This window comes from Loxodonta africana, chromosome X (assembly GCF_030014295.1).
Source record: "Loxodonta africana isolate mLoxAfr1 chromosome X, mLoxAfr1.hap2, whole genome shotgun sequence".
NCBI lineage: Eukaryota > Metazoa > Chordata > Mammalia > Proboscidea > Elephantidae > Loxodonta > Loxodonta africana.
In genome coordinates this window covers 25,999,154-26,014,524 of record NC_087369.1, presented here as the reverse complement: position 1 = coordinate 26,014,524, position 15,371 = coordinate 25,999,154, and the positions used below count along the sequence as shown (strand labels likewise).

The window sequence follows — 15,371 nt, the reverse complement described above, 5'->3', positions numbered from 1 at the left end:
CAGCCAAAATCCATCTGACCTCAGCAATGATATCCCTCATTCCTCATCCTCTTCTGAATCTGGCTTGAATTTCTGGCAGTTCCCTGCCAATGTACTGCTGCAACCGTTTTTGAATTACCTTCAGCATAATTTTACTGGCATGTGATATTAATGATAATATTTGATAATATCCACATCCTGTTGGATCACCTTTCTTTGGAATGGGCACAAATATGGATCTCTTCCAGTCGGTTAGCCCGGTAGCTGTCTTCCAAATTTCTTGGCATAGATAAGTGAGCACTTCCAGCGGTGCCTCCATTTGTTGAAACAACTCAGTTGGTATTCCATTAACTCCTGGAGCCTTGTTTTTTGCCAGTGCCTACAATGCAGCTTGAACTTCTTCCTTCAGTACCATTGGTTCTTGATCATATGCTACCCTTTGAAATGGTTGTCTACCACTTGTTTTTGGTACAGTGACTGTGTATTCCTTTCATCTTCGTTTGATGCTTCCTGCGTCATTCAGTATTTTGCCCATAGAATCCTTCAATATTGCAACTCAAGGCTTGAATATTTTCTTTAGTTCTTTCAGCTTGACAAATGTCAAGCATATTCTTCCCTTTTGGTTTTCTAATGCCAGATCTTTGCACATTTCATTATAATACTTTGTCTTTTGAGTTGCCCTTTGAAATCTTCTGTTCAGCTCTTTTGCTTTATTTCTTCCTTTTCCTTTAGCTGCTACTCTACATTCAAGAGTAAGTTTCAGAGTCTCTTCTGACATCCATTTTGGTCTTTTCTTTCTTTCCTGTCTTTTTAATGATCTTACGCTTTCTTCATATATGATGTTCTTGATGTCATCCCACAATTCATCTGGTCTTTAGTCATTAGTGTTCAATGCATAAAATCGATTCTTGAGATGGCCTTTAAATTCAGGTAGCATACACTCAAGTTGTACATTGGCTCTCATGGACATGTTCTAATTTTCTTCAGCTTCAACTTGAACTTGCATAAGAGCAATTGATGGTCTCTTCTGCAGTTGGCCCCTGGCCTTGTTCTGACTGATGATATTGAGCTTCTTCATCATCTCTTTCCACAGATGTAGTCGATCTGATTCCTGTGTATTCCATCCAGTGAGGTTCATATGTATAGTCACCATTTATGTTGTTGAAAAAGGTATTTGCAACGAATAAGTCATTGGTCTTGGAAAATTCTATCATGCAATCTCTGGTGTCGTTTCTATCATCAAGACCATATTTTCCAACTACCGATCCTTCTTTTTTGTTTCCAGCTTTCACATTCCAATCACCAGTAATTATCAATGCATCTTGATTGCATGTTTGATCGATTTCAGACTGCAGAAGTTGGTAAAAGTCTTCAGTTTCTTCATCTTTGGTATTAGTGGTTAGTATGTAAATTTGAATAATAGTCATATTAACTGGTCTTCCTTGAGCGCATATGGATATTATCCTATCACTGACAGCATTGTACTTAAGGATAGATCTCGAAATGTTCTTTTTGACTACGAATGTGATGTCATTCCTGTTCAATTCGTCCTGGCATAGTGGACTATATGATTGTCTGATTCAAAATGGCCAATACCAGTCCATTTCAGCTCACTAATGGCTAGGACATCGATCTTCAAGCATTTCACTTCATTTTTGATGATTTCCAATTTTCCTAGATTCTTAATTTCATACATTCCACATTCCAATTATAAACGGATGTCTGCAGCTGTTACTTCTCATTTTGAGTCATACCACATCAGTAAATGAGGGTCCCAAAAGCTTTATTCAATCCATGTCATTAAGGTCAACTCTACTTTGAGGGTGGCCTTGATGTCACAGTGGTTAAGATCTCAGGCTGCTAACCAAAAGTTGGCAGTTCAAATCCACCAGCCGCTCCTTGGAAACCCTATGGGGCAGTTCTACTCTGTCGTATAGGGTTGCTATGAGTTGGAATTGACTCGATGGCACACAATAACAAGCAACTACTTTGAGGAGGCAGCTCTTCCCCAGTCGTATTTTGAGAGTCTTCCAACCTGAGGGGCGCCTCTTCTGGCACTACGTCAGACAGTGTTCTGCTGCTGTACGCAAGGTTTTCACAGGCCAGGTTTTTTTTAGAAGTAGATCACCAGGTCCTTCTTCCTGGTCTGTCTTAGCCTGGAAGCTCTGCTGAAACCTGTCTACCATGGGTGACCCTGCTGGTGTTTGAAATACCCATGGCATAGCTTCCTGCATCACAGCAACATGCAAGCTACCACAGTATGACAGACTGACAGATGAGTGGTGTCTGTCACCTCTCTACAAACCATACTTTGAGTAGCACTGGTTTATATGATATATAAACCCATTGCCGTCCAGTCAATTCCAACTCATATATAGTACGTATGATACATTATCTAGCTTACATAATGACCTTTCTATTAACAACATTTGCCAAAGCAGCTCTTGAAATTATAACACATTTTGAATGATGACCCTTTTTTTAATATAAAATAATGACTTTTCATCCCAAAATACATTAAATAAATATGCTAAAAAAGTGGCAATTTTACCTTACAGCTTAAGGCAAAAATATACTCACCAATTACAAGATATAGGAATTCCTACCCAGAGAATATCATATGGAACAAATTTGAATTGTGCCTTCTGTTTAAAATAAAACCTAGCGTTTCTTGTATCTTGCACACAGACATCAAGCAAACAGAAACAAACACCCCAAATTGAGAACAAAACAGGAAGAAGCAGCTGGCAGAACTGTGGAAAGTTTTGTAATTCTCCCAAAGGGAAGACAAGCCAAGGACACAGCAGGGGTCTGACCGAGTAGACCTAAGGTTTCAATAAAGTCTAAATTGTGTATACAGGACTCTTAATGCCCTGGCAATGTAGCCCTCACTTTATGATAACAACATTATATTGAGGGGGAAAATCACATGAACACTAAGTGATAAGATCTGGTTCAAATTCAAAAGAAAGTCTGGTGAGGAGTTTGGGAAGGCTTTTGCTATAAAGGATGACCTCATGAGTAGAAAAAACTGGATTATGAATATAAATTCAACTGAGCCTGTGTTTCAGAGCAGAGTTTCTCAGACTTTAAAGTGCAAACAAATCCCTCAGGGATGTTGTGAAAATGCTCACTGTGAGTCAGCCAGTCCAGGATGGGGCCCCAGATTCTGCATCTCCAACAAGCTCTGAGGTGATGTCAATCCTGCTGGTCTGAGCAGCAGGGTTTCTGGGAGCCTGCAGAGCTGTCGCCTTTGTGTGAAGCTGGGGTCATGAGAAGTCATGTATTGCATGTACTGCCAGCACTGCTACCAGAAAGACCCCTGGGACTGGGAATGGCAGAAACTCATTCCTTCAGGATCTGGGCTTGTGGCAGCCAGAGGCTTAGATTCCTCCCGGATGCCTTATATGACCAGGAGGGTTGAGGGTAGAGCAAGGAGTCAACAGCTATTATGAGTAATAATAAGTCCAAGCTCTGAGGAATCCAACACCCAGAGGTGGAAGAGAGATTAAAAAGAAAGATGACAGATACGGAGAACAGAGGATGAAGCGCCTACGTACAGATATTTGGTGCTCCTAGCTGAGAATAAAATAAGAGAGATAAAAAAAAAAGAAAGATTATAGAAAAAGATTTTCCTAACCTTATAAACCACTGCCACTGAGTCAATTCCGACGAATAGCGACCCTATGGGACAAAGTAGAATGGCCCATTAGAGTTTCCAAGGCTGTAATTGTAAATCTTTATGGAAGCTGATTGCCACATCTTTCTCCCCTTCCTAAGCTTAGGAACGATCTATATTTGCAGACTAAAAGAGCTTAGCGCATTTCAGGGAAAATTAACTAACATAGATGCACTTGGCAACAATTTTTAACTACAAGAAAAAAAAATCCTGCAATCATGGAGACAGGAGAAAACAAATCATCATTTTAGTAGGGTGCCAAACCTACTTGCTGCTTTACATGAATTCTCTCATTTAAACCTCACAACATTCCAGTAAAGTGGTGGTGCTGGCCTTCAAGATGACTGCATTCAGGAACTCAAATTATTCTGCTCTCCAGCTGCCTCAGCTCTGTGTCGTTCTGTGTGGAAGCCTGAGTCTCTCCTACTGCAGACAGGCTTCCTCCAAACGTGGCACAGGCACCTCTGGGCTCACATCAGCCCAGCTCAGCTCAGCTCAGCTCAGCAACCCCCAGAAGCAAGCAAGAAAGAGCCTCAATTCTGCTTTCAGCAGGAGGTTCTATTAACTGCCCCACATTTACAGATGATGACACTAAGGATTAGCGAGGTCAAGTAACCTGCCCAAGGTGACAGGTCTAGCAAGTGAAGGGCTAGGACTCAAACCAAAGCAGTCTAACTGCAGAGCTCTTAACCCCTATGCTATAAGGAAACAAAGTCAGTTTGGTTTCACACTTCTCTGCAACGTTAGACACTCTGCCACACTGTCTTTCACAACAATAAACAAAAAACCAAACCGTTGCTGCCGAGTTGACTCCGACTTATAACGACTCTATTGGACAGAGTAGAACTGCCCCATTGGATTACCAAAATGCAAGTGGTGGATTTAAACTGCTGACCTTTGAGTTAGCAGCCCAGCTCTTAACCACTGCACCACTGGGGCTCCTCCATAATAATAGCCAACGAATATTAAACACACACAGTGTTAAGCACTGTTTTAACTGCCTTGTGTATATTGATTCATTTACTCCTCAAACAATCCATAAGATAGGAACTCTTATCCTCATTCGATGGATGAAAAAACTGAAGCCCAGGGAGGTTGGATAGCTTTGCTTTGATCAGAGAACATGGGAGGTCTTTCCATTTATTTAGGTCTTCTTTCATTTTTTTTTTTTTAACAATGTTTTGTGGTTTTCAGTCATTATTTCTTCAAATATTTTTTTCTGCTCCTTTCTCTTTCCTCTCCTTCTGGTACTTCCATTATGTGTATGTTGGTGCACTTAGTAGTGTCCCCCATTTCTGAGGCTCTGTTCATTTTCTTTATTCTTTTTTCTCTCTGTTCCTCAGATTGCATAATCTCTGTTGACCTATCTTCAAGTTTGCTGATTCTTTCTTCTGCCAGACCAAATGTATTGTTGTTCCTCTCTAGTGAATTTTTCATTTCAGTTATTGTACTTTTCAGTTCCGGGATTTCCATCTGGTACATTTCTATCTCTTTACTGATATTCTCTATTTGATGAAACACTGTCATTATACCATCCTTTGATTCTTTAAACGTGGTTTCTTTTAGATCTTTGAACATATTTAGGATAGCTGCTTTGAAGTCTTTGTCTGCAAAGTCCAACCCCTTGGATCATCAGTGGCAGTTTCTGTTGCTTGTTGTTTTTTTTTTTTCTCCTAGGTATGAGTCACACTTTTTTCTTTGCATATCTCATAATTTTTTGTCAAAACTAGACATTTTAGAAAATGTAGCAACTCTGGATGCTGATCCCTCCTATCTCCAGGGCTTCTTGTTGTTACTTGTTTGTTTAGTAACTTGACTGGACTAGTTCAGTGAAGTCTATTTCCCATGCAGTATGCAGCTTCTGATGTTCCTCAGAGGGCACAGCTCTGGCATGCACACAGCCTTCCTGACCTATGGATCTAAAGAGTTCCACACCAAACCAAAAACCAAACCCACTGCTGTCGAGTTGATTCCAACTCATAGCAACTCTATAGGACAGAATAGAACTGCCCCATAGGGTTGCCAAGGCTGTAAACCCTTGTGGCATAGTGGTTTAAGTGCCACGGCTACTAACCAAAAGGTTGGCAGTTCGAGTCCACCAGGCGCTCCTTGGAAACTCTATGGGGCAGTTCTTCTCTGTCCTATATGAGTTGGAATCGACTTGATGGCAACTGGTTTTTTTGATGTCCTCAGAACAACCTCTTTTAAGATAGGAACTCTTATCCTCATTTGATGGGTGAAAAAACTGAACCCTGTCTTATAGGGTCGCTATTTTTTTTAATCGTGCATTAGGTGAAAGTTTACAGAGCAAATTTGCTTCCCATTCAATAGTTTGTATATAAAGTGTTTTGTGACCTTGGTTTCATTCCCCACAATGTGTCAGCGCTCTCTATATTTCCACCCTGGGTTTCCAGTTTCCTTTAGTCCTGATTTTCTACCCTTTCCAATCTTCTCATCTTTGCTTTTGGGCAGATATTGCCCTTTTGATCTCATATAATTAATGGCTCTCAGGAGTACGTTCCTGTCAGGTGTTATTGTTTATTTTGTGGGCCTGTCTGTTGTTTAGCTGGGAGGTGGTCTCTGGGAATGGCTTCAGTTCCAGGCCAGAAGGGTGTCTTAGGGCCATAATCTCTGGGGTTCTTCCAGTCTCTGTCAGACCAGTAAGTCTGGTCTTTTTTTGTGAATTTGATTTTTTGTTCTATATTTTTCTCTCTGTCTAGAACCCTCTGTTGTGATCCCAGTCAGAGCATTAGTAGTGGTAGCCAGGAACCATCCAGTTCTTTTGGTCTCAGGGTCGTGTAGGCTACGGTTCATGTGGTCCATTAGTACTTTGGACTAATTGCTCCCTTGAGTCTTTGGTTTTATTCATTCTTCTTTGCTCCAGATAGGAAGAGACCAATAGTTGTATCTTAGATGGCTGCTCCAAGGCTGTAAATCTTTACAGAAGCAGACTGCCATAGCTTTTTCCCTTGGAGTGGCTGGTGGGTTTGAACCACTGACCTTTCAGTTAGCAGCCAAGTGCTTTAACCACTGCACCACCAAGACTCCTTGGTTCCACACCAGGAGGAGCAATTCTCAGCCTGCCACTTCTGTAGTAAAACTTCTTCCCCGAAAGTGGAGACTAGGTGGGCGAAGGGAGTTCCAATCCTCTCATCTGAACAGGGATGACTGTGGTTTTAGTCAGGCTGTCTTTGAATATCTATTTCCCAACTGATGGCATTAAGCTTCTGGCTGGTCCACCTCTATTGGTATCACAACCAGCTATAAATCTCCACTAATAGCTAGCTGATTGCTCTATTATCTTCAACATTGCTATGAGGCATAAATTGCTCCACAGTCTGATCCAATTAAAGTCGGGCTCCTTTTCAGGGGCAGGGTGGTGCCAATTTTTGAGGCTTGTTCTTAGCTGCCTCTCCCTGTTTTTTTCTGTTAAACTTTTAGCTGGTCTACTGTTTTACTTGTTGCTACTAGTATCATGGAACTACTAAAAAAAAAAGAACTACTGGCCTCCTCTTAATTGCTCACCACAAAGATCTTCATTATTTTCAACAATGCACTTAGCATGAACTTCCCCAAATTTATTCCAAATTAAGATAGTCTCTTTTTTTTTTCCTTAGGGACAGATTCAGAGCCCTCTGTTTTTGTCGCCTGCCCTCTCCCTCTGGGCAGAACTCTGGTGGTGCAGTGGTTAAGAGGTCGGCTGCTAACCGAAAGGTCAGCAGTTCAAATCCACCAGCTGCTTCTTAGAAACCCTGTGGGGCAGTTCTACTCTGCGCTATAGGGTTGCTCTGAGTCAGAATTGACTCAATGGCAATGGGTTTGGTTTTTGGTTTGGTTCTCCCTCTTGGCAGAACCTCTGCACTACTGCACCTGAGCTGGGGGGTGGGGATAGTGGCCCGTTTCTGCCAAAGTGATACTCTCCTCTAAAAGAAGGGCACTGGGGTGGGGATAGTAGCCCCTGGTCTTTATGTCTTGTGCCTCCTGGTGTAGAACCTCTGCCCTGTGAGTATGGTGCGGCGGGAGTGACTGGGGCCCAGTATTCTCGACCTGCCACTCCTGTGGAGTCCCCGGATAGGACAAATGGCTAAGCATACAACTACTAGCCAAAAGGTTTGTGGTTCGAACCCACCCAGAGGTACCTCGAATGAAAGGCCTGGTGATCTGCTCCTGAAAGGTCACAGCCTTGAAAACCCTATAGAGCAGTTCTACTCTGCACACATGGGGTCGCCATGGATCAGAAGGGACTCCAAGGCAACTAACAAAAATGACTAACATTTGCATACAGGTTTTTGTGTGCACATAAAATTTCAAAGCACTAGCTCCTGTCTGTAGGCGACAAGGGGAATACAAGCAGAGAGGAGGAGTGTGCTGTCTTATTAGAGGGAGAGCAGCAAGGATAACATAGCAAGGTGTGTATAAGTTTCTGTATGAGAGACTGACTTGATTTGTACACTTTCACTTAAACACACAATTAAAAGAAATTCAATGCACTGGGCTATTAAAGAAAATTTATAAGTATTCATAGCTTTTAGGAAATGGAGATGCCAATTTAAGTATCATTACCAGGGAAACAGATTATTGAGTAATACGACCAGAAAAAATTACAGGCTTTTTAAGACCAAGGTTACTTTCACAGAACAAGCCACAATTTCTGAGTTCCAGATGTCTAATAAGACCCCGTTGTTAGCACTAATATTTTCAATGATGTTTTAAGAAAACAGAAAAATCTTATTATTTTGTTGCTGAGATTTCTTACACCAGCAGTTAGGAGGGCCTGCAGGTTTCAAGACCAAATGCTGAAATTTCATTATTTAGAACTGAGAGAAATAAAGACAGATTTGAGAAGCTTAAAACTTACTATGGAAAGAAAAGAGGCAAAATATGATTATAAACAATTGGAATATGATGCATTTAGTATTAATATGAATAGATAAAAGGATGATGAATATTTGGATTTCACCCCCCAGTCCTTAGTGCTGTTTGCTCTGAAACTTTGTCAAATAGTTTCATGAAGCCATTACCAGGGCTTCTTAGAACTACCATATGACCCAGCAATTCCCAAAAGACTTGAAAGCAGAGATTCAAAGAATGTTTGTTGCAGCACTATTCACAATAGCCACAAGGTGAAAACAACCTAAATGTCCATCAATAGATGAATGGATAAACAAAATGTGGTGCATACATACAATGGAATACTACTCAGCCAATAGGAGAAATGAAGTCTTAATACATGCTACAGTATGGATGGAGCATGCAAACGTTATGCTGAGCAAAATAAGCCAATCACAAAAGGACAAATATTATATGACATTACTTATATAAAAAGACAAGAAAAGGCAAATGTATAGAGACCAAAATTTATTAGTGGTTAACAGCAGTGGAAAGGAGGGGGAAAATGGGGGTTAACGGTGGTGGAAAATTTGCATTGATGAAGGGTAGCGTTGTACAGCTGGTTATTCCAATTGCTGTCAAGTTGTACACCTGTAAAAAGTTACATTGGCAAAAGTTGTGTGATAGATATATTTACAACAAAAAAAAAGAGTAGCTGTTGAGGCTGCTTAAGTACAACCAAACACCTTAGGGGATCTGGTTCCTTGGTTTAGAGGTTTAGGGTCATAGTTCCGTGGGACATCCCAGTTAACTGGCCTAATAAGGTGTTTAATGCTTCTGTTATACCCCGTAGTTCGTTATGTAGTGCCTGGGGTCTTAAAAGCCTGCAAGCAGCCATTTAAGGCAAAACAATTGGTCTCTATTCACCTGGAGCAACAGAAGAAGAAGGACAGTCAGGAATAGGAGGAGTATATGCAATGTGTGGCTAATGGCCTCTACGAACAGCTGCATCCTTTGCCATGAGACCAGAAGAACTAGATGGTGCCCAGCTACCATTACTGAACTTTTTTTTCTAATTTTATATTGTTTTTGGTGAAAGTTTACAGTGTAAATTAATTTCTCATTCAAAAATTTATGCACAAAATTTTTTGTGACATTGGTTGCAAGACCCACAATGTGTCAGCACTCTTCCCTTTCCATCTCAGGTTCCCCATGTCCATTCATCCAGTTTTCCTGTCCCTTCTGCCTTCTCATCTTTGCTTCTGGGCAAGTGTTGCCCAACTGGTCTCATATACTTGATTGAACCAAGAAGCAAGTTTCTCAAGTGTGCCATTTTTTGTTTTATAGGCCTATCTATTTTTTTTTTTTAATCTTTGGCTGAAAGGTAGACTTCAAGAGTGGCTGCAGCTCTGAGTTAGCAGGATGTCTGGGGACCATAGTCTCAGGGGATCCTCCGGTCTCTGTCAGACCAGTAATTCTTGGTTTTTTGTTTTTTTTTTTGATGAATTTGAATTTTGTTCTACGTTTTTCTCCCACTCTGTCCGAGACCCTCTGTTGTGATCCCTGTCAGAGTGGTTGTAGCTGAGCACCATCTAGTTCTTCTGGGCTCAGGCTGGTGGAGGCTGTTGTTCATGTGGTCCATTAGTCCTTTGGACTAATGTTTTCCTTGTGTCTTTGGTTTTCTTCATTCTTCTACGCTCTGGATGGGATGAGACCAATAGATGTATCTTAGATGGCTGCTTGTAAGCTTTTAAGACACCAGACACTATTCACCAAAGTAGGAAGTAAAACACTTTCTTTAAGAACTGTGTTATGCCAATTGACCTAGATGTCCCCCGAGACCATGGTCTCCCGCCCTCAGCCCCAGTAAGTCGGTTCCTCAAAGTATTCGGATGTGTCTAGGAAGCTTCTATGACTTTGCCTTGGTCAAGTTGTGCTGACTACTTCTATGTCGTATGTTGTCTTTCCCTTCACCAAAGTTAACAGTTGTCTACTATCTAGTTATTGCTTTCCCTTCCCCGGCCCTCCCCAGTCCTCCACTCCCTTGTAACCATCAAACATTGTTTTTTTTCTGTGTGTAAACCTTTTCTTGAGTTTTTATAAGGGCGGTCTCATACAATACTGAACTTTTTGATCAAAGTTTCCATAGGAAAATCCTGATCAAAAGGGAAAAAATGCAGAGCAGAATTTCAAATTCTCATGGACTCCAGACTTCCTGGAGCCATGGAGGCTGGATCAACTCCTGAAACTACTGCCCTGAGATAATCTTTAAACCTTAAAACAAAAGTACCCCCTGAAGTCTTCTTAAAACCAAACAATAGTTTGGCTTAACCAGTAAAGAATGTCTGCCTTGAGCATATGCTCTTTTAAGAACTGTCTATATGGGACCAAACTGACAACAGCAACTCAAAAAAAAAATTTTTTTTTATATGGGACCAAACTGACAACAAAAAAACTGACAACAGCAACTCAAAAGATTAGGTAGGAATCTTAGGGGGCAGTGAGTTTACATTTATGGAGGAGGAACGACTCAGAAAAGGAAGGTAAGAATGGTTGCACAACTAGAAGAACATAATCATTGTCACCAAATTGTACATGCAGAAACTGTTGAATGTTGACAGATTGTGATAAATGTAACTAATGTCCAGGAACAACTTGTGCAGAACTATCAAACAGGAACCTAACTTGCTGTTTAAACTTTCACCGAAAACTCAATAAAATATTATTTAAAAAATAATTTTTTATAATAATTTTTATTGAGCTTTAAGTGAACGTTTACGAATCAAGTCAGTCTGTCACATATAAGCTTATATACACCTTACTCCTTACTCCCACTTACTCTCCCCCTAATGAGTCAGCCCTTCCAGTCTCTCCTGTCGTGACAATTTTGCCAGTTTCTAACCCTCTCTACCCTCCCATCTCCCCTCCAGACAGGAGATGCAAACACAGTCTCAAGTGTCCACCTGATACAAGTAGCTCACTCTTCATCATCATCTCTCTCCTACCCCTTGTCCAGTCCCTTCCATGTCTGATGGGTTGTCTTTGGGAATGGTTCCTGTCCTGGGCCAACAGAAGGTTTGGGGACCATGACCGCCGGGATTCCTCTAGTCTCAGTCAGATCATTAAGTCTGATCTTTTTATGAGAATTTGGGGTCTTCATCCCACTGCTCTCCTGCTCCCTCAGGGGTTCTCTGTTGTGCTCCCTGTCAGGGCAGTCATCGGTTATGGCCGGGCACCATCTAGTTCTTCTGGTCTCAGGATGATGTAAGTCTCTGGTTCATGTGGCCCTTTCTGTCTCTTGGGCTCATAGTTATCGCGTGACCTTGGTGTTCTTCATTCTCCTTTGATCCAGGTGGGTTGAGACCAATTGATGCATCTTAGATGGCCGCTTGTTAGCAATTAAAAAATAATAATTTAAAATTAAAAAAAAATTTACCTAGAACTCAAACTCACATAAAAAGACCAGATTTAATGGTCTGATTGAGACTGGAGGAACCCCCGAAGCCATGGCCCCTGGACACTATGTTAACCCAGAACTAAAACCATTCCCAAAGACCACTCTTTAGACCAAGATTAGACTGGACTATAAAACATGAAATAATACTCATAAAGAGTGAGCTTCTTAGTTCAAGCAGATACACGAGGCCAAATGGGTGGTCCAGAGGTGAGATGAGAAGGCAGAAAGGGGCAGGAGGTGGTTGGATGGACACGGAGAAACCTCAGGGTGGAAAGGGGGAGTGTGCTGTCATATTGTAGGGATTGCAGCTAGTGTCACATGACAATATGTGTATAAAATTTTGTATGAGAGATTAACTTGAGCTGTAAACTTTCACCTAAAGTACAATTAAAAAAAAAATACCTGTTTGTTCCAACAAATGTGCAGTGACACCTCTAATGCACCAGTGGAGTTTTGCCTATGAGAAGAAAAAAATAAGTTATTCAAGTATAAAAGTGTCCCTTTTATCCCTACAAGGAGGAAAGGGACCAAAACTACAGAGGAATAATTCAGAGTTGCACCCCTGAAGTCACATAATTTCCAAGAGGCCTGTAAAACCAACTGCAAAATGTATAACAAATATTTGCTAGGATCTGGAATTTTCCCCTACTTCAAAGCTAACAAGTTAGCCTGTATGCATTTCATGCATAAATAAGTATCAGCATATTTGCGTCAGTCCCCCAGATCCCCAAGCTCCACAGGGGTCATGTGAAGGACCCAGGTGGCTGCTATGCATCACAGATGAGGAACCCTGGCCTTGGGGCATTCACATCATTTATAGCAAGGCTGTTTTTTGTCCCAGAGAGATTGCCTCATCCCTCAAGGTTGCTCAAACCGATTTCTTCTGGTTTGAACCTCTGCTGAGAATTTGCATTTCTAACAAGCCCTGGTGGTTTGGTGGTTAAGAGCTAACCAAAAGGTTGGCAGTTCAAATCCATCAGCTGCTCCTTGGAAGCCCCTATGGGGCAGTTCTACCCTGTCCTATAGGGTCACTATGAGTCGGAATCGACTTGATGGCAATGGGGTGCAGGTTCAGTTAACAAGTTCCCTGCTGAAAATTTGTATTTCTAACAAGTTTCCAGGAAGTTATATATAAGAATCACCTAGGGATCTTGTTAAAACGTAGGTTGTGATTCAGTGTATCTGGGGTAGAAATGCACCTTCGAGGCCCTGGTGCAAACATAGCCCCGAGAAGGAAAAAAAAAGAAGGGCTCAGGTAAACAGCAATCAGGGCCTTGCATTCTTGGCATACCAGAAAAAACATGCGGGACTCTCAGGGCCTTTGGTGAATTATATATTCCAACAATGTTATGTCCAGAGAATAAATACTCTCCATCTCTCCTTCCCCATGAAGTGGACAAGATGTACTGCTCAAAGTTTTGCCCCCAGGACTGTTGCCCTTCACCACTGTCTTTCGGGGGGCTAGAATGCAGCTACCATCCACTCTTAGCAAAATCTGTTGCCGTCAAGTCGATTCCGACTCATAGCGACCCTATAGGACAGAGTAGAACTGCCCCATAGAGTTTCCAAGAAGCGTCTGGCAGATTTGAACTGCCAACCGTTAGGTTAGCAGCCGTAGCACTTATCACTAAGCCGCCAGGGTTTCCCCACTCTTAGCAAGTGTCAGCAAACTGCACAAACCAGGCCTGCACATATTCTCTGTTAACCGGTCAGAGGGAAGGCTTCAGGAAGCCTTAAGTGTGGGTTAACCAAAAAAAAAAAAAAAAACACCAAACACATTGCCACTGAATCGATTCCAACTCATAGTGACCCTATATGGCAAAGTAGAACTGCCCTATAGGCTTTCCAAGGCTGTAATTTTTCTGGGGGCAGATTGCCACATCTTTCTGTCACAGAGTAGCTGGTGAGTTCGAACCACCAACCTTTCAGTTAGCAGCTAAACTCTTAACTACTGCACCACCAGGGCTCCTTCAAGGGTGGGTTAAGGGAAAAGTAAAGTAGTAAGAGCCAGCACCCTGGGCGTCTAAAGCACCTCTACATACCTGGGCCTCAAAAAAAAAAAAATTTTTTTTTCTGACCAGCTTGGACCCAATTTCATATATAGCATTATCATTTTCTAATGGAATGCTGCTGTACACATCCACATTCATGTTTCTGCGGATCAGGTAACACCCAACTATCTGGTCATTTCAAGGGGCATACCTCACTCTCCTTCCACCTTCCAGATCTGCTGCCCATGCTTCCCATTGAATGAACCCACCCAGAGACTGGAGAGCAAGGAAACCTGTTGATACAGTTCGCTCCCAGGGGACAGAGCAGGCAGAGGAGAGTGGAGAGTGCATCTGGAAGGGCAAATGGAAGATACCCAGTCCAGCCTATAAATGGCATTGATGTCATTGGTGTGATTTTCTAAAACATGAAATGATTCTTGGTAAAGTTCCAAAGAAACAAAACACACTCCTCTCAATTTACAAAGTTGTTGCATTCCTGGGAAATACTGTGTGTATTAACACTATGCAAAAAAGTCTTTTGAGTTATGCCTGCTTCAGCAGCAATAGACCAAAATTGGAATTACACAGAGGAGATAAGCATGGGGCCCCTGTGCCAGGACGACATGCAAATTTGTGAAAGTATTCCATATCTTAAAAAATCAATTTTTTAAAAAGAAAAACATGCTTTGAGTTTACATGGAGAATGGAGTTAGGTTTAGGCTCACATAATTACAAATAGGTTTTTCATATACATGAATGTCTAGGGGGACATCTAAAAATTACGTAAGATGTAGGAAAATTCTTCCTTGTGCAGGAATGTCACATGCTTTGAAGGACGTATGACATTCCTGGCTCCTGCCCACTAAATGCCAGGAGACCTCTGCCAGGAGGTTCCTGCCAATCACTCTAACAACCAAAATAGCCCCATAATTTTTCAAAACACCCCTTTGGGTGGTACTGCCTACATTGAGACCCACTCAATCTTGCAGACCCACATTCAGCCTTGCAGATTTTGAGTAGAATACATCATCTGCTTGTGCCTGATACAACACTGAGTGTAAGAAACGACGTCTGAATTCATGCCTCTCTGTTCAATCCGATATATGGAACTCTCTGCCCTGCTTACCAAATGCTTGCTGCCATTTATGACAACTTATAATTGTAACTTTTAATTTTCTGATTTAGTATAAATAAAAAGTAAGAAAATAACTGACTGGATGTGAAGTTCAAGCTACCTGTCATTGAGACAGATAAAAGTTTACAAACAACCACATTCAATGTCACTTGATATTAAGCTGTAATGTTTTTCTACATTTAATTTATACATTTTAATTATCACATGCACCAAAAAAAAAAAAAAAAACCCCAAACCCGTTGCCAGTGAGTCAATTCTGACTCACAGAGACCCTACAGGACAAAGAAGAACTGCCCCGTA

The 15,371-nt window shown here is 41.5% G+C and overlaps 1 non-coding gene across 1 annotated transcript; it reads left to right on the top strand.

Annotated features, from left to right (window-relative positions):
• The first annotated feature begins 14,482 nt into the window (after positions 1-14,482).
• LOC111752234 (U6 spliceosomal RNA) lies at positions 14,483-14,589 on the top strand. Its single transcript, XR_002787214.1, has one exon. It is a non-coding gene; the product is annotated as a U6 spliceosomal RNA (small nuclear RNA).
• Positions 14,590-15,371: the final 782 nt, after the last annotated feature.